Below are 22,463 nucleotides of genomic sequence, written 5' to 3' on the forward strand. Positions count from 1 at the left end.
GAGTATTTATGTAGACGTGTACTGCAAATAATGTGTTATTGTAATAATATGTTAATGGTGGCACCGGATACAGAAATGTGAGGTACACGATTACATGTAAAGAAGTGCTGTGACGAAATATATATCATATCATATCATATCATATCATATATCATATCGTATCATATCATATCATATCATATCATATCATATCGTATCGTATCGTATCGTATCGTATCGTATCGTATCGTATCGTATCGTATCGTATCGTATCGTATCGTATCGTATCGTATCGTATCGTATCGTATCGTATCGTATCGTATCGTATCGTATCGTATCGTATCGTATCGTATCGTATCGTATCGTATCGTATCGTATCGTATCGTATCGTATCGTATCGTATCGTATCGTATCGTATCGTATCGTATCGTATCATATCTCGTATCGTATCGTATCGTATCGTATCCTCTCGTATCATATCATATCATATCATATCATATCATATCATATCGTATCGTATCGTATCATATCATATCATATCATATCATATCATATCATATCATATCATATCATATCATATCATATCATATCATATCATATCATATCATATCATATCATATCATATCATATCATATCATATCATATCATATCATATCATATCATATCATATCATATCATATCATATATCATATCATATCATATCATATCATATCATATCATATCATATCATATCATATCATATCATATATCATATCATATCATATCATATCATATCATATCACGTATCACGTATCACGTATCACGTATCACGTATCACGTATCACGTATCACGTATCACGTATCACGTATCATATTAAAAATTTTGAACTTTTTATATACACAAATTTAAATTAATGTTTGACATAGCTGTTTTTATCTATATCTAATTAAATATTTACATATCCACGTTTAAATTATGTTTGACATCTCTGACTATTACACTTTTACTACGTCACACTACTTTTGACCAATAAAACGGTACGAAAGGACTTCTTTCAACCAATCATGGCTGCTTATCGCACAATTTTATCGCGTCCCTAGCATTTGTTTAATTTTATCACTACCCTAGCATTTGTTTCTTTGTTTGCCAACATTTCAAACTGCACTGATCTGGACGTCAGAAAACAGAAAATTACAAACCACTCCAGTCGATGCACAGCACTTTCAAATATGACTCACATTGGCATTCAAGAACAAGAATTAATAAAGATCACTGGTCATAGCTACGCATCTTCTCTGAAACCCTATTTACAAATAAATGAAGAGCACCATGCGGAAATCCTGAATAAGTTGAGGGATACACCATGTACATCACCGAGTTCACTTCTTTTACGCACACGTCCAATATAACATCAACTGAACCACCAACCACTAAAACATTCAAATTTGAAAATTGTATCTACTTTCAATAATTGTTTCTTTTAAAATTATTCTTGTTTATTTTTTATTTCATCATCGTTAATATGTTTCTTGTTTATTTCATCATCCCTAATTAAAACTTTTCTAACACTCGTTTATATTATTTACGTTATGTTATAGCTTCTGCTATATGATATTATGAATAGTCACGTATCAGAGATTGTTTAATACTAAGATTTATTGAAAATCATCTGTCAAGTGACGTTGATTACTGGGATCGGAATAATTGAAGTGGAATGCAACTGTTTTAATAAAAATAAAACTGAATCAACAAAGCCTTCTTGACCAGTAACCGTCCACAGAGTTCAATGAAGATTCCATAGTTGGCACAGCTGATAAGAAAACAGCTATTCATAACACACTACTGCCATCTATTAGCGTAATATTTATAATGTTGAGATGGTACAAATTTGAAGACAGTTTTTTATTTTCGTAACTCAATTAATATTTTATTGTATTGGAGTACTTCATTACTTCTAATCTTTATATACTTTCTTTTAATCGTGTAACAGTCAATTAAATCCCACTCCAGTTTTGATTTTCTCTAGATAAATCAAAACCTCTAGTGAGATTACTGTTGATAATATCTTTATCTGTTTCGATATTTTTGTGGCTCCAAGGCAAAATGTGACATATATTTTGTTGCAGATTTTCAGCAGCGAGGATTTGAAGTCTGAACGACTATATAAAGTCATGGTATTCATATTTCATAAAAACGGGCTAGAATGAAAAATAATACATGGAACCAAAGATTTGTTCATCCAGGTTTAAATCACGTTCTTCTTTGATGATACATATTATTAAACATTTCTACATATTTTGTAAATTGAATTTTAATTTAGAATAATTTCGAGGGAAAAATTGTTCCGGAGCCGGGTATCGAACCCGGGACCTTTGGTTTAACGTACCAACGCTCTACCACTGAGCTACTCGGGAACTCTAACCGACACCGATCCAATTTTTCCCTCTATATCCACAGACCTCAAAGTGGGCTGACAACCGTCAAGCAACCAACTTCCAGTGCACACTAACTCCGTGTGACTTAAATTGTGGTTTTCTGTTAACGAACAGTGACGTGTATTATGCCAAACCAAGATTTCAGGTATAACTCGCTTTAAAGTTGATTTGAATAATTTCGAGGGAAAAATTGTTCCGGAGCCGGGTATCGAACCCGGGACCTTTGGTTTAACGTATCAACGCTCGGTATCGGTTAGAGTTCCCGAGTAGCTCAGTGGTAGAGCGTTGGTACGTTAAACCAAAGGTCCCGGGTTCGATACCCGGCTCCGGAACAATTTTTCCCTCGAAATTATTCAAATCAACTTTACAGGGAGTTATACCTGAAATCTTGGTTTGCATAATACACGTCACTGTTCGTTAACAGAAAACCACAATTTAAGTCACACGGAGTTAGTGTGCACTAGAAGTTGGTTGCTTGACGGTTGTCAGCCCACTTTGAGGTCTGTGGATATACAGGGAAAAATTGGATCGGTGTTGGTTAGAGTTCCCGAGTAGCTCAGTGGTAGAGCGTTGGTACGTTAAACCAAAGGTCCCGGGTTCGATACCCGGCTCCGGAACAATTTTTCCCTCGAAATTATTCAAATCAACTTTACAGGGAGTTATACCTGAAATCTTGGTTTGCAATTTTAATTTAGGTTTGACATCTTTGATGATATGTATAATTATATCTACATTCATACATCCAAGTTTAAATTCAGCCCGACATCTCTGTTGATGTCTCTATCTACGTAATGAAACATTTATACAAGCAGGTTTAAATTATTCTAGACTTTTCTGATAATATCTGTATTTATTTCAACATTAATATGTGCAGTACATCCACGTTTAAATTATGTTAGACTCCTCTGTTAATATCCATATACAGGTTGTTTCAAAATATAGGACATAATTTCAGATCTGTACTCCCCATATGTAGACAGTACAAAAAGTTCACTACAACATGTGTCCGGAAATGCTTGGTTTTCTAGTTATGACCTTCAAAACAGTGATATTCACCGGGTAGTCTATCTATACTGAATTCTGAACATATTGCAACGAGCATAGCACTTAGTTAAGGACAACCTTCCTATACTGTGATATATTTCGCTTGCGATATTTTTGTACTTCGCAGATGCCTGCTTTAGTAAATAGCATGTGTTAAAATGTTGTTACATGCCACTTTTCTTGCAGTCTGACTGCTAAGGGCCTTTATTCATAGACGTTTTTAGCGCGGGCTTCCGGTGGATGATCAGCGAAGTAACTTTTTCGTATTAATAAACCAGTGTTAGCGGTATGATATGATATGAATCCTGTACAAGTAATCACTCGATAGCCGGGGCTAGTTTAGCACGCTCGTAGCGCGGGCTAGCGAAATGTCTATGCATAGCATCCTAAATATCTAAGATTTGCTTAAGTTAGTTGGTGGGGGGGGGGCACAAAATTTCTTCTGACCCATGGGCGTAGCACTAATACCTAAATATGTGGTTGTCTGTTATTAAAATTACAAACATCCATGTCTAAATCGTATTTTAAAATATTTCATATTCTTGTCTACATTTGATTTTACATCCATCCGGAACTGGGAACGAAGTGTGTACTTCGGGATAACCCTACCAATGTGGAATGGGTTGTAGTTTCATACGATATTTCACATAACCATTTGAATTTACTGGCTAACTGCTTCTCGGTACATCGTCGTTAGATAAACTCTCAGAAAAATCGACGGAGAACTAACCTCATTCTGACCTCCGGCCTCTCATGGGGCAGGGTATGACTGCGCCCCACGGTCACTATATAAAAAGGGTCGCTGTTTTGTGGGCATAGTTGCGCCCCGTTCCCATCAGGTAGAGAAAAGAGGCACGGCATAGTTGTTAGTAATTTATTAACTGCTTTTCTACTGTTTATGCAGTGATTATCGATAGCCTACCGTAAAAACGAACACCATGAAGTTGGCAGTACTTTATTAACTGACATATTCAAACGAGTTTCACGGGTCTCTCAGAAATGTCTTCCGTAGCTTTTCTTTTAACACTGTCCGATACACTTTGTCTATCAATGTGTAAGTCCGCCGCGTGGTTATGATCAACACTTTGTTGTCTATCACACAATAAATGAACTGCATTTTTTGTTTGTACACCGATACCACTATAATATTTTTAAGTAATTTATTTATTTTATGAAATTCACTTTTGTGTATACTATGCCAATCGGGGCGCAACTATGCCATGTCCATTATGTTACCAGATTTCTTCTGGGCGCAACTATGCCATGTCCCTTCTGCTACCTGATTTCTTCGGGGCGCAACTATGCCATGTCCATTCTGCTACCTGATTTCTTCTGGGCGCAACTATGCCATGTCCCTTCTGCTACCTGATTTCTTCTGGGCGCAACTATGCCATGTTCCTTCTGCTACCTGATTTCTTCTGGGCGCAACTATGCCATGTCCCTTCTGCTACCTGATTTCTTCCTGGCGCAACTATGCCATGTTCCTTCTGTTACCTGATTTCTTCTGGGCACAACTATGCCATGTCCCTTCTGCTACCTGATTTCTTCTGGGCGCAACTATGCCATGTCCCTTCTGCTACCTGATTTCTTCGGGGCCAACTATGCCATGTCCCTTCTGCTACCTGATTTCTTCAGGGCCAACTATGCCATGTTCCTTCTGCTACCTGATTTCTTCGGGGCCAATTATGCCATGTCCCTTCTGCTACCTGATTTCTTCGGGGCCAACTATGCCATGTCCCTTCTGCTACCTGATTTCTTCGGGGCCAACTATGCCATGTTCCTTCTGCTACCTGATTTCCTCGGGGCCAACTATGCCATGTCCCTTCTGCTACCTGATTTCCTCGGGGCCAACTATGCCATGTCCCTTCTGCTACCTGATTTCCTCGGGGCCAACTATGCCATGTCCCTTTTGCTACCTGATTTCCTCGGGGCCAACTATGCCATGTCCCTTCTGCTACCTGATTTCTTCGGGGCCAACTATGCCATGTCCCTTCTGCTACCTGATTTCTTCGGGGCCAACTATGCCATGTCCCTTCTGCTACCTGATTTCTTCGGGGCCAACTATGCCATGTCCCTTCTGCTACCTGATTTCTTCGGGGCCAACTATGCCATGTTCATTCTGCTACCTGATTTCTTCGGGGAGCAACTGTGCCATGCCTAGGCCTCCCAATTGACCGCGGGGCGCAACTATGCCATACCGCTCTCATGCAGGCGGCTAGGGCTCGAGTCCCAGTGAGGTCTGGGATTTTTCATTGAAAAATTTATAGCGACACTTGCGGCGGACAAGGTCGCGGTTGTGGCTTTTCTCGGGGTTCTCCCGTTTTTCCCCATATTAGGAATCTACATCATTCCGTCAACATTTCTCCATTTCGTCATCATTCCATAGCATTCCCCGATCGCCGCGCGCCGGCTGGCGACGCAGGGAGGGGACTGGCGTAAGGACGAGGGAGATGGCTTGCTCGAAACTGGGTAGAGCCCGATCACAAACTGGTAGCACCTGCGCGACAGACGAATTGGCATCCACTTACATGGACTCGCCCAAGTCTTGCTGGGGGGTGTTTGAACAGTACGCTCTATAAGTAAGCAGTCGCCCGCACACAGAACCCCCTACTCCGAAGCCTCAGAAAGAAGCTCACCTCAGTACGTGTTTCCAAACAGTTCACATTCCTGCCACTACCGGCGTTACCGTACGTATCGGTACGTACTCTTCAGAATGAACGCCGTACTTGCTAGGCAGCTTCTCTGGCACATAGGTAATACGCCTTTGCGGGAGTGTAGGAAGATTGAATTCTCTAGGCTCATCGGCTAGCCACATGACGGCATACAGCGAGCTATGACACACTTTGAACTGAACACGCAATATACACCAGGACCAGTGAACCACGTGGCGAACTGGGACAAAGTGTCGTCCCTACTCATTAGGCTTATTTTTGTTGTACTGTTCCCTATTTATCCATTAAACCTAGCAAATTATTTGGAAGTGTTTGTGACTCCTTTTGTTCAGTCTGTACGCAAGATTCGCACTGTGTTAGCAGTCTTTCTTCTCCGTCGCTTTCCTACCGGCAAAACCACAACAGCGCATTTCCCAGGAGATCAGCATTGGTCGAATCGATATACCTTCTTAAATTTTAGCTCTGGAAATAGCTGCACTGTATCTCGACGGTCAAGAAACGGGCACTATAGACCTGCCACTTTATACGTGATATCAGAGTTTCTTCTTTTTTATATACTGAGAGCGGTGGACCTAATCGAATGAAAACGTGCGTGTAACTACGGGCGAAGAATAGCTGATGAATACTAGACCTGACCCCGATCCGAGCGTGAGCGTACCGATGCTGTAAATCAGTCTTCACGTGTATTGATCAGGGTCGTCGAATCTTAAATCGCCCCCCAAATTCCGCTTGTTTCGAGAAGTGGGTCAGATCGTAAACCCCGTGACTCGCATAGGAATGGACATTGCTTCAATTGTCGAGCTCTGACCGTCTCGTGTCTTGTTTTATTGAACTGCGTCGTGGTTACTTAGCTTCCGTCAGTGTGCTGATGCGAAGGGAAGAAGGCAGCTACGTGGGATGAATGGGAATGCTCTCGGCTTGGTACGAGCATTAGCGATGTCTGGTGTAGATGAGAAAGATAAGAATAAGTAACTAATAAATAAAATTACAATTAACTAAATTACAGTATAAACGAGTTCATTGATTCATACATTCATTCATAGTTTTCTGCCCAATGGCAGGTCTTTCACTGCAAACTCAACATTCTCAAATCTTTCCCACATTCTGCATTCCTCTCAGTTTCCGCATACGAACGATGTATCTTAATGCCGTGTATCATCTGATATCTTCCACCCTAAACTTTTCTCCCGTTTACCATCCCTTCCAGTGCATCCTTTAGTAGGCAGTCTCTTCTCATCCAGTGACCCAACCAATTCCTTTTTCTCTTCCTGATCAGTTTCAGCATCATTATTTCTTCCTCCACTCTTTCAAACACAGCTTAATTTCTTATTATGTCTGTCCATTTCACACGCTCCATTCTTCTCTATATCCACATTTCAAATGCTTCTAGTCGTTTCTCTTCACTTCGTCATAATGTCCATGTTTCTGCTCCATGCAATGCCACACTCCACACAAAGCATTTCACTAGTCTCTTCCTTAATTCTTTTTCCAGAGGTCCGCAGAAGATGCTCCTCTTTCTTTTAAAAGCTTCCTTTGCCATTGTTGTCCTCCTTTTGAATTCCTGGCAGCAGCAGCTCATGTTACTGCTTGTAGTACACCCTGAAGCTGTTTACTTGTTCCACTGCCGCACTTGGAATTCGCACTTTTACCTTCTTTGTTTTCTTCCGGTAACCATAGTCTTCGTCTTGTTTCTATTTATTTTCAACCCATATTGTTCACAGCTATCATTTAGCTTCAGTAGCATATCCCTCCAGCTTGGGGGTTGGGCGAAAGGCTGACAAGCCATCACCGTAAAAAAAACAGCTTGTTACGAATCCCTACAATAAGCCTCGGAATGGTATGGGCTTATGTGAGGGCGGCAATGAATCTTCGGGTTCCTTAAAAGCCATTTGTAAGTAAGTAAGCATATCTCTTAGTATCATCTCTTCTTCTGTTAACAGCGCCATATCAACAGCAAATCTTATGCATTTTATTTTCCCCCCTACTATTACCCCTCTCATGTTTTGAAAACAGTTGTTCACCAAATACTCCAAGTAGATGTTGAACAGGGTAGCTGGTAAAGGGCATCCTTGTCATTCTCCTCTCCCTATTCAACTTGCCTCTGAAATTTATTTTCCTTTCTTGACTGTATACGTAATATAGGTATGAATTAATCAATGAACGGAACTATACTGTCCAAATTTCACGAGAGTATACCTGCAATGAGGGTATGGTTCTTGCGGGGTGAGAGGAGAGGTTCAACTTGTAACTCAGCTCCTCTGAAATGGCAGGTGGATGGGGATGGTGTCATTGGCCGGCTGGGTCAAACAAGGCTTAGTCATTGGCCGGCCGGTTCCATGTTGGGGAGTTGGTTGCAAGAGAAGGGGAAAAACTCGCATTCCTTGCTCGGATGTTCTGCTGAAGTGCGAACTGTATTACGTAGAATATAGAATATCTTATTTTTGCTGGCAGAGTTAAGGTCATAAGTCCTTCTCTTCCACTCAACCAACCTTCATTAATGCAGTAGTGACAAAATAGCTATCAGGGATTTTCAAATTCTGCGTCGCGACGCCTTGGTACGTCACGGGTATTTATCTGGGACGTCGCGGCTATATGGAGAAACTAAAATCTACGAGTATAATGTATAATGAAGTGCAACATGGAAATTTTCAGTTCTTGTTTAATGTTGTCTCCTTAAATTTAAAAGAATACAAACTACTAATGCAAAATACTAGTTTTTTAAAAAGTATATCACCAAATCGAATTTCAGCTTTTTCTTATACAGGTTTCTGGGCGTCGTAAAGAAAATGAGACTTGTGAATGGAGACGTTGTTCTCACAAAGTTTGAAAACTCTTGATATATGTTTAAATTATACGTATGTATAATACGCTAAAGATTCTACAGCAACAGCCTTGACTTAAATTTTTAACAACTAGTGTATGTATGCCTAGCGATAGGTTTGGAAGTAAATCCCGAAAAGACAAAGTATATGATTATGTCTCGTTACCAGAATATTATATGAAATCGAAATACTGTACAAAAATTGGAGATTTATCCTTCGAAGAGGTGGATAAATTCAAATATCTTGGAGCAACAGGAAATTAAACGCAGAATAATATGGGAAATGCCTGTTATTATTCGGTTCAGCAGCTTTTGTCTTCTAATCTGCTGTTAAAAAATCTGAAAGTTAGAATTTATAAAACAATTATATTACCGGTTGTTCTGTATGGTTGTGAAACTTGGACTCTCACTTTGAGAGAGGAACAGGGATTAAGGGTGTTTCAGAAAAATGTTCTTAGGAAAAATTTGTGTCTAAGAGGGATGAAGTTACAGGAGAATGGAGAAAGTTACACAACGCAGAACTGCACGCATTGTAGTCTTCACCTGACATAATTAGGAACATTAAATCCAGACGTTTGAGATGGGAAAGGCATGTGGCACGTATGGGCGAATCCAGAAATGCTTATAGAGTGTTGGTTGGGAGGTCAGAGGGAAATAAACCTTTGGGGAGGCCGAGACGTAGATGGGAAGATAATATTAAAATGGATTAGAGGAAGGTGGGATATGGTGATAGAGACTGGATTAATCTTGCACAGTAGGCGGACTTATGTGAAGGCGGTAATGAACCTCCGGGTTCCTTAAAAGCCATTCGTAAGTATGTAAGTGTATGTATGTCTAATTTATTTCTAACTAAACTTTGTACAGTAGAATCAGGACTGCAGGATTACTAAACGGTTTCGAATTTCTTATAACAAATTGAAGTGCTTTATAAGCAGAATTAACAAGTGACGTAATAGATGAATTAAAAGTGTAATGGCCAGTTTGTCCAAGTAATGTTTAATTTTGCTTAATGAATGTTAAATTAACAGTGTGTTTATTTTTAACGTTTTGTTAATGTATTTTCAATTTGTTCAAGATAATTTTGTTTAAGATAACCAACACTTAATTATAACGTCTGTTAGCACTATTTTAACTACTCAACAGCAGTTGGTAATGATTCTACACATGTAAGACAATTTTTATTGGCTAAAATTAATCTTTAAATTCTATATTATAGAGTGATTCATGAAACTTGCATAAAATGACAACCTGTTATAGTAAGCCACGCTCCATAAATAAACAGTTGACAAATGAATGTTGTAGGTGACGTGCTGAAAAATAATTACAAAGTAAGGTTATATTTCCTCATCGCTAATATGGATACGAAATACGAAAGAAATAAAATAACACTAATGTATTTAAACAGTCCAAAGTATTTTTTAAATGTTATATTACCAGTGATATGCTAAACATTCCCTACAGAGAGAGACACAAAATATTAATTTCGCAACTTCTGTTCGAACAGCTGTGGAGACATCGGCCATATGTAACTAACTGTTAAACGAGTTAACTGCCCGAAATCCTACATTTAAAATTAACAAACTGTTAACAATCTGTTAAACCAAACTGGTGTTGAAAACATATAATTTTATTAATTAACAAACTGTTTAGATATATTATTATAATGTAGCGAAGTACTTATGATATTTCCATGCAGATATTCTGCGTCATCATACGTTGAAAGAGTAATGGAACGGAGAAAAATTCTCTCCGGCGCCGGGATTTGAACCCGGGTTTCCAGCTCTACGTGCTGACGCTTTATCCACTAAGCCACACCGGATTCGTGATTTAAGACGGCGCTCATTCCGTCGGATCCCGGCCAACTAGTCACTCATTACGAGTGCACCTCAGCACATGTGTGGACTTCGGTCCTAGGTTCATAGATATCTATGACGTAGTGCAGAGGGCGGCCACTAGAGGGAACCCAAGAGTTGGAACTTAAAACGAGACGATTCTTCCGACGCCGGGGTGGAATCCGGTGTGGCTTAGTGGATAAAGCGTCAGCACGTAGAGCTGAAAACCCGGGTTCAAATCCCGGCGCCGGAGAGAATTTTTCTCCGTTCCATTACTCTTTCAAACTGTTTAGAGTTTAACAGTCGTTAAATTTTCTAACAATATTTGGAAAAACCGGCCATGAGTTTTGTAAAGTATTGCATTTTGATGAATAGTTAACCACCTCTCAAAGTGGTGAAAGTTTTTTGCAACACTCTGTAGAAACGACACACAAGAATGATAAAACAAGAGTAATTTAACGTTAACAGATGATGAAAACTTGAGTCGTTCACTTAAAGGAAACTGTTATCAAATGCATTGGATCCCGAAATGTGATACATAAACACAGAAGCTAATACAAGCTCTTGAAATAAGCAAAGGAAGACAGACAGACGGAGACGACAAGAACCAGAAGCAGAAGTGAGCCGCCATAATGAATAACGTGACAGAAGACAGTCGAGCTGTCACGTCGAGTCGAGCGTCGCTAATTCGGTTCCACCCACCTCGCACAACAGTTTTCATGGTGTTTTGGCTGGTTTGCCTTTGTTTAAAGACTGCGACATATCCGTACTGTGTGAACTCTCCACTGCCTTTGGAACCAATCCATTTATTTAGCTGTTCAAGTGAAAGGTCGTAGTAGCTTCAGTAGCTCCATCTAACGACTGATTGACGAGACTCTGTAGCATTCTTGACTCTCTTCGCTTCCCGCCTCAATGGCCGCTCTTACAGCCGAGAGAAGTGACACAATTCCAGGTAAATTTCATCTTGTTTCTTAATAATGCATATTCGCGATGAATGTACGTAGAATTCCGGCTGGCTTTCATGCTTCTGCTATATCGCTATAACTTACGTTTAGTTTAGACTTTAAAACAGTGGCCGGCAGATGCTGCAGTTGTGACGTAAGAGCCAGTCAGATCGCAAGAGCTTGGGAGAGCGAGCAGTTGAGTCGTATTAGTGTTAGCACATACCAGCGCAGTGGCGTCAGTGCAGCAGTAGAACGGGACTGTTGAAAACAAAAGGATCTATCTACATTTTATAGTAGATTTACCCAGGCAAGATTCCCTCGATTGCATAGATTTGCTGCTAGGATGTTGAGCATATTCGGATCTACGTATGTATGTGAACAGTTCTTTTCTTGTATGAAGATCTGCAAACCACAACATAGAAACCACCTGTCTGATCTGAACTTGAAACATATTCTTCGCTTGTGTGTTAGCCAGGCTATGACTCCAAATATTGCAAAATTAGTACGCGAGAAAAGAGGAAAAAAATCTCGACAAAGCGTTTAGCTTGGGCACGGTAGTGACACAAAGTGATGGTGTGTTTCAAAAGTTGAAATATACTTTGCATTACTACTCACCAAGATAGGGCCTATATAGTTTAATCTGTATATTATATAGAAAAATGTGTGTTAAAAAATACTGTTTTCAAGTTTCCGAGTAGATAAAGTGTTGCAGTACTGCTTAAAGTATTTATTTATACGTTTGTATGATTATAGCAGTTCCGGAATTTCATTTATATATGCAAACGCTTCTGCAAGTGGCTGTATTATGAGTTTCATATTATTGTAAGTACATTAAATTTGATTACAAACCAAGATATTTTGTTACATTGATTTATCACGGTTGTACAGTTTTGTTTTCGTACAAATGTATTGTAATTGTGCTGTTCCCATACTACCTCAGACGAATGGTTCGCGCTCTGTCAGTGCATAGACCCGCACCACCACTGTTCAGATGAACCTTCTCTCCACGCTGTGCTCAGTATGCAGAGATTGCCGAGCAAAGAGCAGGGCGGCTACGTCGTATGACGTCACAGAGCACGGAACATGCCGGTCACTGCTTTAAAAGCTCTCATTTAGTTAGAGATTATGACGTATTTACAGTAATGTTTGCATAAAAATTATGATAACGAATTATGCTTTAGATATACAGGGACATCATTTTATTTTTACTTCAATTTTTATTGTACCTGAGTTTTTGAATGCACTTCACTCCCACCCCTTCTACTAATGAAATTCCAGCTCTCCTCCACACAGAACCAAGACCGCATATAGTAAACAGCACTGAATTAGTGAGTATAGTACGTTCCAGAAATATGTTCGCGTTTTCCAGTGACGAAAGAGCTTTCGATATTGAATCATATTTTCGCACAGATACTGTCGTCCGTTTGCCTACGTCGCATCCCGTTTTCCCCCACCTGCTTCTGCTCGTCCCACTGTGGGCTAGGCTGTCTTAGCTCTTTTCTGAAAACATCAATTTCTGTTAGGAATTGGACGTTTACGTAATATTATACAACTGTTCAAAATAACTTAAATAAATGGGCCTCGTTAAGTAACTGTCACGTGATTTCCCCTCTTTCTACGTTCCTGCGACATAACCACTTGGACGGACAGTAGATAGCATGTCTGAGTAATTTTATCTGTGCGAGTCGGGCAGAAGTGAAGATTGAATTTACAGTACGTAAGGTATTCTTTTATACAGTAGGTACAGAATTATTTCAAAATGAATTACTAGTACGAAGGACGAAACTGGCAATTGGAATTAGATGCAATAGTCTATAGTGCGATAATATGCACGAAAGAACTGAAGCCTGCATCGAAATGAATGGCCACCATTTTCAAAAATGTGTTTAAATATCCGTATTATGATTATTTTTCAATTTAACTTCATTATCTATATTGTACGCTAATTAGGTGTAGACAGTATAATATACACTGCATAATGAATACGTTCGCATGGATAACTCAGTTCGGGAGTAAAAACACTCATTGTTAATACCGTACTGTTTTTTGATTAAACAAAAACCTAATGAAAATTATCAAACTCAAAATCGCGATATTTCCTAGTTTAGTAAATGGATGGACTACTTTTCCTCCCTTCTATACCTAGTAAAGTGATTTGTTTCTATTTTATGCTAGTATCATCGAACTCCAGTCGTGGAAGGGGGTAGAAAACGTTACTTCCGGTTCTCAATCCTTAATCCAAAAGTATAGCCAGGTTAATATTATAAATGTTAGTAAAAATAAAATGATGTCCCTGTATGAAAAAATCAACCGAGTTAGGTCTGTGGTAGCACGTCTGCCTCCAGATTCGATTTTCGGTAGGGTCAGAAATTGTCATGTAAAATTTCTACCTCGGGACTAAACGACATTTCATACAAGTTGAGAGGATGCGAAGACATTCATTTCCCCTTCTACTTGCCGTGAGTCCGTTAGCGACAGAGATGGTAGCTGTTACCTCTTATACCTACACCCCCCAAGCTATACACATATAAGCTATAATTTACATAAGCAAATATAGCATACAGCCACACAGATGTTTGACAGTTACATGTTTGGGTATATTTTAGTGCCGTTCTTACAATATTTTCAACTAATAATTAATTAAATTAAGGAATTTTAGTTTATATTATGAAGTCGGGGGGGGGGGGGAGCGACACACTGCAGACTGTCCAATTCTCTATGTTTAGAGTAGCAACTAGCGGTGAAGAAAACATTATCTTCTGCTGTCAGTAGCTTTTTAATGTGCCAGTTGATTTGAAGAGCAACAAAATTGAAATACAAACGCTTAGTGTAGATTTCCAAAATATAGATTACTGGTACAAATTTTAAATAATAACTTTTGTGACTATGTTGAAAGTCAATTAGTCGAATGTTTGTGAAATGGACAGTAGCACCTTCTCCTTCACTGTTGGTAGAGAGTGTGAGTAGAGGGGAAAGGCCTATCAACCAAACTGAAATGGGGATTAGGAGAGATGACGGTGCACAAGTTCTAATCACTAAATTGTGCACCAAAATGTCTGGATTAAATCCCAAATCTCTCCGCAGTGCATATGAAGAGAAGGCATAATTATGTTAGCGATTCGTCCGTCGGACGAGGACGTTAAGTCTGGCGGCCTCCTTGGTGCTATTCGGCAGGAGTAGGCTACGTGCCGGCACCGGGTGTCCCCTTCTCCCTTCCTCACCATCATCATCCTCACCTATTCCCTACACTACATTTACACATACACTCACCCTAGTACACGACATAGATACACATCATGCATAGGGTGGCCCGCCGAAGTGGTGTGCAACTTGAAAGTGAGTCACAGTCCTGTCATCTATCTGCAGTATGCGGAAACCTAATCACACAAGTGAAGTGAGTAGGCATTGGACACACACACATGTGAAAAAGTCTTCACAGTTAGAAAAAAAAGCTGCATGCACTTGTACCAGGTAATATAAAGAAATAGTGAAAGGAGGATGAAATAAAAAGAAAGGAAATACTAGAAATAGAAGAAGAGAATGGAACATAAAATTCACAAAGAATAAACGGATTAAACATAAGAACAATAAGAAGGTGAGGATAAACGAGCAGAAGTGAAGAGAATAGCAAAAAGTAAAAAAAAAAAAAAAACATAAGGAAATATGATGCGGATGAACGTAAAGAGAAAAGGAAAAGATAGTTAAACAAAGATGGAGATAAAGAAAGGACGAAGGAAATGATTCAAAGAAAATAGAAAATTGAGGAAGAAAGGAACGAAAGGATTCTGTTTCAACTTTCAATAGGAGTAGACTAGGTCATCGTTCTCATATCTCCATCTTTTTTTCTGAAGTGTTTATGCAAAGATTTGCTCCCTGTTACCTTACAAAATAACGATACTATTGTACAAAGATTTGCTCCCTGTTACCTTAAAAAATAACGGCACTATTGTGCAAAGATTTGCTCCCTGTTACCTTACAAAATAACGGTACTGTTGTGCAAAGATTTGCTCCCTGTTACCTTACAAAATAACGATACTATTGTGCAAAGATTTGCTCCCTGTTACCTTAAACAATAACGGTACTATTGTGCAAAGATTTGCTCCCTGTTACCTTACAAAATAACGGTAATATTGTGCAAAGATTTGCTCCCTGTTACCTTACAAAATAACGATACTATTGTGCAAAGATTTGCTCCCTGTTACCTTAAAAAATAATGGCACTATTGTGCAAAGATTTGCTCCCTGTTACCTTACAAAATAACGGTACTATTGTGCAAAGATTTGCTCCCTGTTACCTTAAAAATAACAGCACTATTGTGCAAAGATTTGCTCCCTGTTACCTTAAAAAATAACGGCACAATTGTGCAAAGATTTGCTCCCTGTTACCTTACAAAATAACAGTACTATTGTGCTTCGAAGTAAGTAATTACTGAGAGACGAATATTGTCGGAATTTTTAGTCTGAGTTTGCATGAACAAAATAATTATTAATAACAAGTACAACCGGTTAATTTTAATCGACTCGATTATTCGATTAAATATTTTTGATCGATTAATATTACAACAGAAACTGGCGATTAATCGAACAGATTAATGGATTAAATCCCACAACATTATTTATTTATTTAACCTGGTAGATATAAGGCCATCAGGCTTTCTCTTCCCTCTACCAAGGGATTACAACTACAATATTAAGAATACAATTACAATTATAATTACAATTGAAGAGTCCACTGCAAGAATGATGGATGTCATTTGGAATACATTTTGCAGGAGAAGCAATTGATAGTTTGAAATGCTTAGCGCTCAAAGCTTAACTGTGATTTTCCGATGGTTACTGGACAATGACTATCAATGTTAATGCCATATAACTCTCTATATATATTCTATATGTCTTAAGCTATGCATTGACAGCCTTGGTTCATTTTCGACAAGAAGGTGACATCTATCATTCTTGCAGTGGACTCTTCAATTAATATTAAATTTACAAATACAATAAAAATCAAAGTACTAAAAGATTAACTGATTAATAAAAGCTAGACAATTGATTGTAAAAGTTAAGAAGAGAGAAGCATTTCTTTTATTTATATTATTATAATGTACCGAAGTACATCTGATATTTCCATGCAGATATTCTGCATCATCATACGATGAAAGAGTAATGGAACGGAGAAAAATTCTCTCCGGCGCCGGGATTTGAACCCGGGTTTTCAGCTCTACGTACTGACGCTTTATCCACTAAGCCACACCGGATTCCTCCGGAGAGAATTTTTCTCCGTTCCATTACTCTTTCATCGTATTTCTTTTATTGATTAAGTAAAAATTAAACCTACTCTACGAGGTAAGAAAATGCTTAATAAGCTTGCTTTTGAACGCTACTAAATTCCGACAGTCTCTGATGCCACTGGGTAGAGTATTCCACAAGCGCAAGAGCGAGATTGTGTATGATGATGAATACGATGATGTCTTATGTGTTGGTATGGCTAGTATGCAGCTATTTTGCGTGCGTGTGAAGAGATTATGATATGATGACAGGTAACTGAAACGGGAGGCAAGGTAGATAGGTGTGAATAGTGATTAGTGAATAGTAAATGAATAAACGAAATACGTTAGAAAGTATAAGGGAGATTGAAGTAAGGAAAATGATATATATATATATATATATAAATATAAATATATATATATATATATAATATTATTACAAATTGAAATTTTTCTCTGTTGACAAGACTGAAGATTTGTTCTTAGTGCTCAGCGCTTCTCTAGAAGCGGCCAGATTCGTCCTTACAAGCTGCAAGAATTTTTTTTTTCGTCGGAAGACAAATTCTCGGCAAGCATATTTAAAGAAAATTGTCCCAGAGGAGCAAGTGCCGTGAACCTCTATGTAGCCCTAGAGAGTGCCCTAAATCCCCCCTCTAACCTTCAACATCCCCCACAATAGCCTCGTATGTCCCTTCCCTTCCCTTTCGCTGAGCAACGGTTCACAGTCTGTGGTTAAGGAGTGTGACCCATCAAAAAGTTCATGGCAGCTTGTACTTGGAGATATGAAAATAATCACTATAAGTTTGGTTGGTATTTAGACTGCAGGTGCGCAGAAAGCTGCAGCCATAATTTATAATTAAACCTCGGATTCCTAGTCTGTAAAAACGTTATTTTAGGAACATAATATAGGTCACAAAAACAATAAAATTGTAAGTAAGTAAGTATTAGATTTAACATTCATACTATTACAAAAAATAGCACAAATAATATCAAAAAAGCTAACCTATTTTTACTTATAAATAGCAGCAAAATTCAGATATCGCATTCTTGATTTTTTCCAAGTTAAATTAGCCTGCCATAAACAGATTTGTGCAAATATCTCCCTCTCTTTTTTTTTTTAAATTGTCGGTTGGTCTGTTATTACGTAACTCCTTCCAATTATCAGTTTGTCGAACGCTAACACTGCAGGCTGTTCTCTTTTCCTGGTTTCTTTCAAATAAGGAATAAGTAGCTTTCTTTTCTTCCCTGTTTCCACGCTAAAATCATTTTCCAGCCAAATTTTGGACCCTCTTAGACCCTTCCTATTGTTTAAAATTAATTATTTTGTAGCGACACTTACACATTTTACCATCACCGGCCTTGTTTCCCCTCTACCACTCCTATATGCATCTTCAATATGATTTCCGTCGATGTTCAAACGGATTTTTTTTGCACAGTCGGAATATATAATTTAAGTTTCTGATTTATTTTATCTTCTTTATTCTTCTAGGACAAAGATAATTAGGGTATTCTTCCGTTATTGTAACTCTAGGTCGTTGATCTTCACTAATAACGTATTATCATCTTGATGAAGAGTCTGGAGATTCTTGGAAATCGCGTCGATGGATGTATGAAATTCTTGCAGTGGAAGAACCAAATCGTTGAGAGTTATTTTGAAGAAAATGTATTTGAATTATTAAGTGTATTAAAAATGTAATAGTCACAAAAGTACTCTACTGGGTGTTCATTTCAAAGTGTCTCATGACGTCGCTATTGTGAGTCAGCGATTTGAAGCGAGTTTCAGCTTTTATGTCAGAGAAGTTGCCTATTAATCAAGATGTTCAATCTGAACTTGAGAATATGTACGGTATAACTTGAACGTCGTGGAAACAAATGGCGGTCTGTACGGTCTGTGTGCTACCATAACCTCTTTCGAACTGTGTTTTGCGCGGGCAAGTCGTACGCAGGGTATTTGTTATCATCGGTTGCGTACGGCAAGATTCTACAACACAAATCAAATGCTCCGTGTGCATGTTGACCATCGAAGTTAATGTCAACAAATACTGTACGTAAGTAATCGTCTTAACCCTCTTCCCATATTCCGATAGTAAGAAAAAAACTCACCTCAGTACGTGTTTCCAAACAGTTCACATTCCTGCCACTACCGGCGTTACCGTACATATCGGTAAGTACTCTTCAGAATGAACGCCGTACATGCTAGGCAACTTCTCTGGCACATAGGTAATACGCCTCTGCGGAAATTAAGGAAGAATGAATTCTCTAGGCTCATCGGTTAGCCACATGACGGCATACAGAGAGCCATGACACATTTTGAACTGAACACGCAGTATGTCATGAAAAAGTGATCTGAAAAAAGTGTAGTATATAGGGCACACCACTTATAATGTGCATGCAAAATTGCAACTCTTTACAATGAGAACCGCATTAACGGCACTGGGTAGTTACAGGACTGTTTCGAGTGCTCAAAATATAAGCATTTTTAAGCGTCTGTATTTTTCGAACTACTACAGATAATTATATGGAATTTTACCACAATATAAAACTAGCTAAGAAGATTTTAATGCATATAGGCCTAGTTGGAAATAATTTTTTTACAAGTTACTTTTTTTAGATTTTTTTCATTGGCTGTGCACTAATTCTTTTTTTACTATTCAGGTACACTTTTCTCAGACACTGTTTGAGAAATCTTAATGAAATTTTTACTCTACATTTTTAATGACAAATACTACAATTTCCAGCAAAAATTATGAATCCGTGTCTTTTAGGTTTTTGTTTTAAAATTATTTTTTATTGCAAAAGGTTAACATTTTCTGAACACATCATTACAAAATTCTTTGTTTTAACCAATATATGTCATATTGAACAAATTTGTGGTGGGAAATTGCCAGAAATATTGTTTACTACAACATGTAATAATTTGACAGTAATGGGTAAAACAGTTTCTGCGAAAATTGTAACTGAATAAGAGCATGCAAACGACAAAAAATTAGTGTACAGCTAATGAAAAAAACTAAAAAATAAAGCCTGTAAAGAAATTATTTCCTACTATATGCATTAAATATTTCTTAGTTAGCTTTATATTGTCGCAAAATTTCATTTATCTGTAGTACCGGTAGTTCGAAAAATACAGAGACTTAAAAATGTCTACATTCTGAGCACTCGAAGCAGTTCTATAACTACCCAGTGCCATTAACGGTAAAATATTTTGTGCGAGATCGTGCGTATTTGCTTGGTTTCCGCACAAAACCAATCCGCGGAAAGTCTAAAATTCCACATTCAGTATTCCCAACCTAACACACATAACAATTTCCCTCTTGTTATCGCTTAAGTGACATATTGATTTTACTGCTTTAGGCTTTTAACATATTATTTTTAGAGACGTTCAGTATAGCAATAATTAAAAATTGGAAACTTGCCACTGCAATTTCACCTAAATTGCACTGTTAATTATTGTTTTTAAAAATTTGCAAAAATTAAGTAAACTCCACAACTCCACTAAAGTTACTGCATTCGTGATGCAAGTAACATTAAGGAAGCCGTGAAAAAATCAACAAAATTCCAGACTCATCATAGACTGGCGGGAAAAAAAGACAGACGTATATCACGGCCTGCTGGAGTATAGTAAACACAGAAAACATTTTAAAGCAACAGTGTTGAAGATAGATATTTTTGTTTTGCAAATTTGTCGTCATTGAACAGAAACCAAGATGGAGATTTCATTGCAACTAATTAGAAATTCCTCTTTCAGGTATGTAATAAACGATCTTCGCACAAAATAATGTACGATACACGAGCGGTATGTTTTCTTTCAATTCTCGGAAATTAAAAAAGCTCAACTACGTTTCGCTTTTTCAAACTTTTCCTCGAACATGAAAACTTCAACATACCGCTCTTGTAACGCATATTAATATTGTAATCGACAGCTTTTTTTTTCCTTTCTTATCACCTTATTGTCTTGTACAATCTAATGCCTTTCTGACTGACACAAATAAAGAATATGACAGCAAGACGGCAACGGAGAAAGAAATGCAATCGACATGACGAACCATCGTACTTAGAGAAAATCAAACTCTCACCTGGATTTGTCGACATGAATTCATATATAATCCTTAGTATAGATATAGAATTCTGGTTTCTTTGTTGAAGGGTTGTTGTTGACTCATGTAATTCTGAGTCGAAGGGGATTTTTGCGAAGTTTACCTGCCCATAGCCATTTCATCTACTACAAATCTCACAGGACTTTGGGGGAGGGGGATGAAAGTAGGTCTCTTTTAATAAGAGACCTTCAACTGAATGAGCTCTTTCTAGGTTGAAACGAAATTACACGAGATAGCTGCCCCAAATCCGCTTTGTTCACTTCAGATGATGACGTTCTGGCGAAGGGAACAAACTAAGAGTTATAAAAACTGAGCCAAGGATATAACTTCGTTCCCTTACACTCATTCTATGCAGTAGAGGGAGAATTGAATGAAAAGTTTAATCATAGATATGGAATTTAAAAAGAATATGGAGAGAGTGGGAGCGAAAATTTTAAATCCTTTTATATTTCTGAGTAAATTATTAATTACTAATAAAAAATCGACAGTATATTTCGTTTCTTATCGCACTGTTTTGAATTAACTTATCTATCAGAGGTGTTACATACCTCAACGGACAAGTACGGGGTTGACTGAGGGACACACTCGTAGAGTTTGCCAGCTGTTTCACAGCCTTTACTTTACCTTAAAAAATCTACTGACATGGGACAATACAAGAAAAGCTAGGGGAATACAAGGACATGTAGATGAATGCAATGACAACTAGGGGATTACAAGGACAATTAGAAGAATACAAAGGCAAGTAATGGAATAAAAGGACTAGGGGAATACCAGGGTAACGAGGAAATACAAGGATAACAAGAGGAACACGAAGAGTACAATTGGAATACAAGGATGACAAAGGTGAGACAAGGAGAATAAGTAGAAGATAAGGAGAACAAGACGAACGGGTTCAAATATTGGTTGGGACAAATTGCCTGGTCGGCAACTGTGTTTTCCCTCAATCCATTAAGAGCAAATGCTGGGTAACTTTCGGTGCTGGATCCCGGACTCACTTCGCTGGCATTATCACCTTCATCTCATTCAGACGTTAGATAACCACAGCAGTTGATAAAGCGTCGTAAATTAACCAATTAAAAATAAAACGAGACGGAGACAAGGAGTACATGCGAAGGCACGGAGGAGAAGGCGAAGATAAGGACAAGACGAAGGGAAGGAGTACAAGACGAAGGCAAAGAGGGCAAGAAGAAGGCAAAGACAACAAGACGAAAGCCAGGAGAACAAGACGAAGGCAAGGTGAACAAGACGAAGGCAAGGAGGACAAGACGAAGGCAAAGAGGGCAAGAAGAAGGCAAGGAGAACAAGACGAAGTCAAGGAGAACAAGACGAGGGCAAGGAGGACAAGACGAAGGCAAGGAGGACAAGTCGAAAGCAAGGAGGACAAGACGAAGGCAAGGAG

The 22,463-nt window shown here is 38.4% G+C and overlaps 1 protein-coding gene across 1 annotated transcript in view; it reads left to right on the plus strand.

Moving 5' to 3' along the window:
• The window catches only part of LOC138705618 (rhomboid-related protein 3-like), a 498,578-nt gene that overhangs the window by 647 nt on the left and 475,468 nt on the right, over positions 1–22,463 (plus strand). The gene's annotated exons all lie outside the window — the stretch shown is intronic.

Source organism: Periplaneta americana, chromosome 9 (assembly GCF_040183065.1).
Source record: "Periplaneta americana isolate PAMFEO1 chromosome 9, P.americana_PAMFEO1_priV1, whole genome shotgun sequence".
Taxonomy (NCBI): Eukaryota; Metazoa; Arthropoda; class Insecta; order Blattodea; family Blattidae; genus Periplaneta; species Periplaneta americana.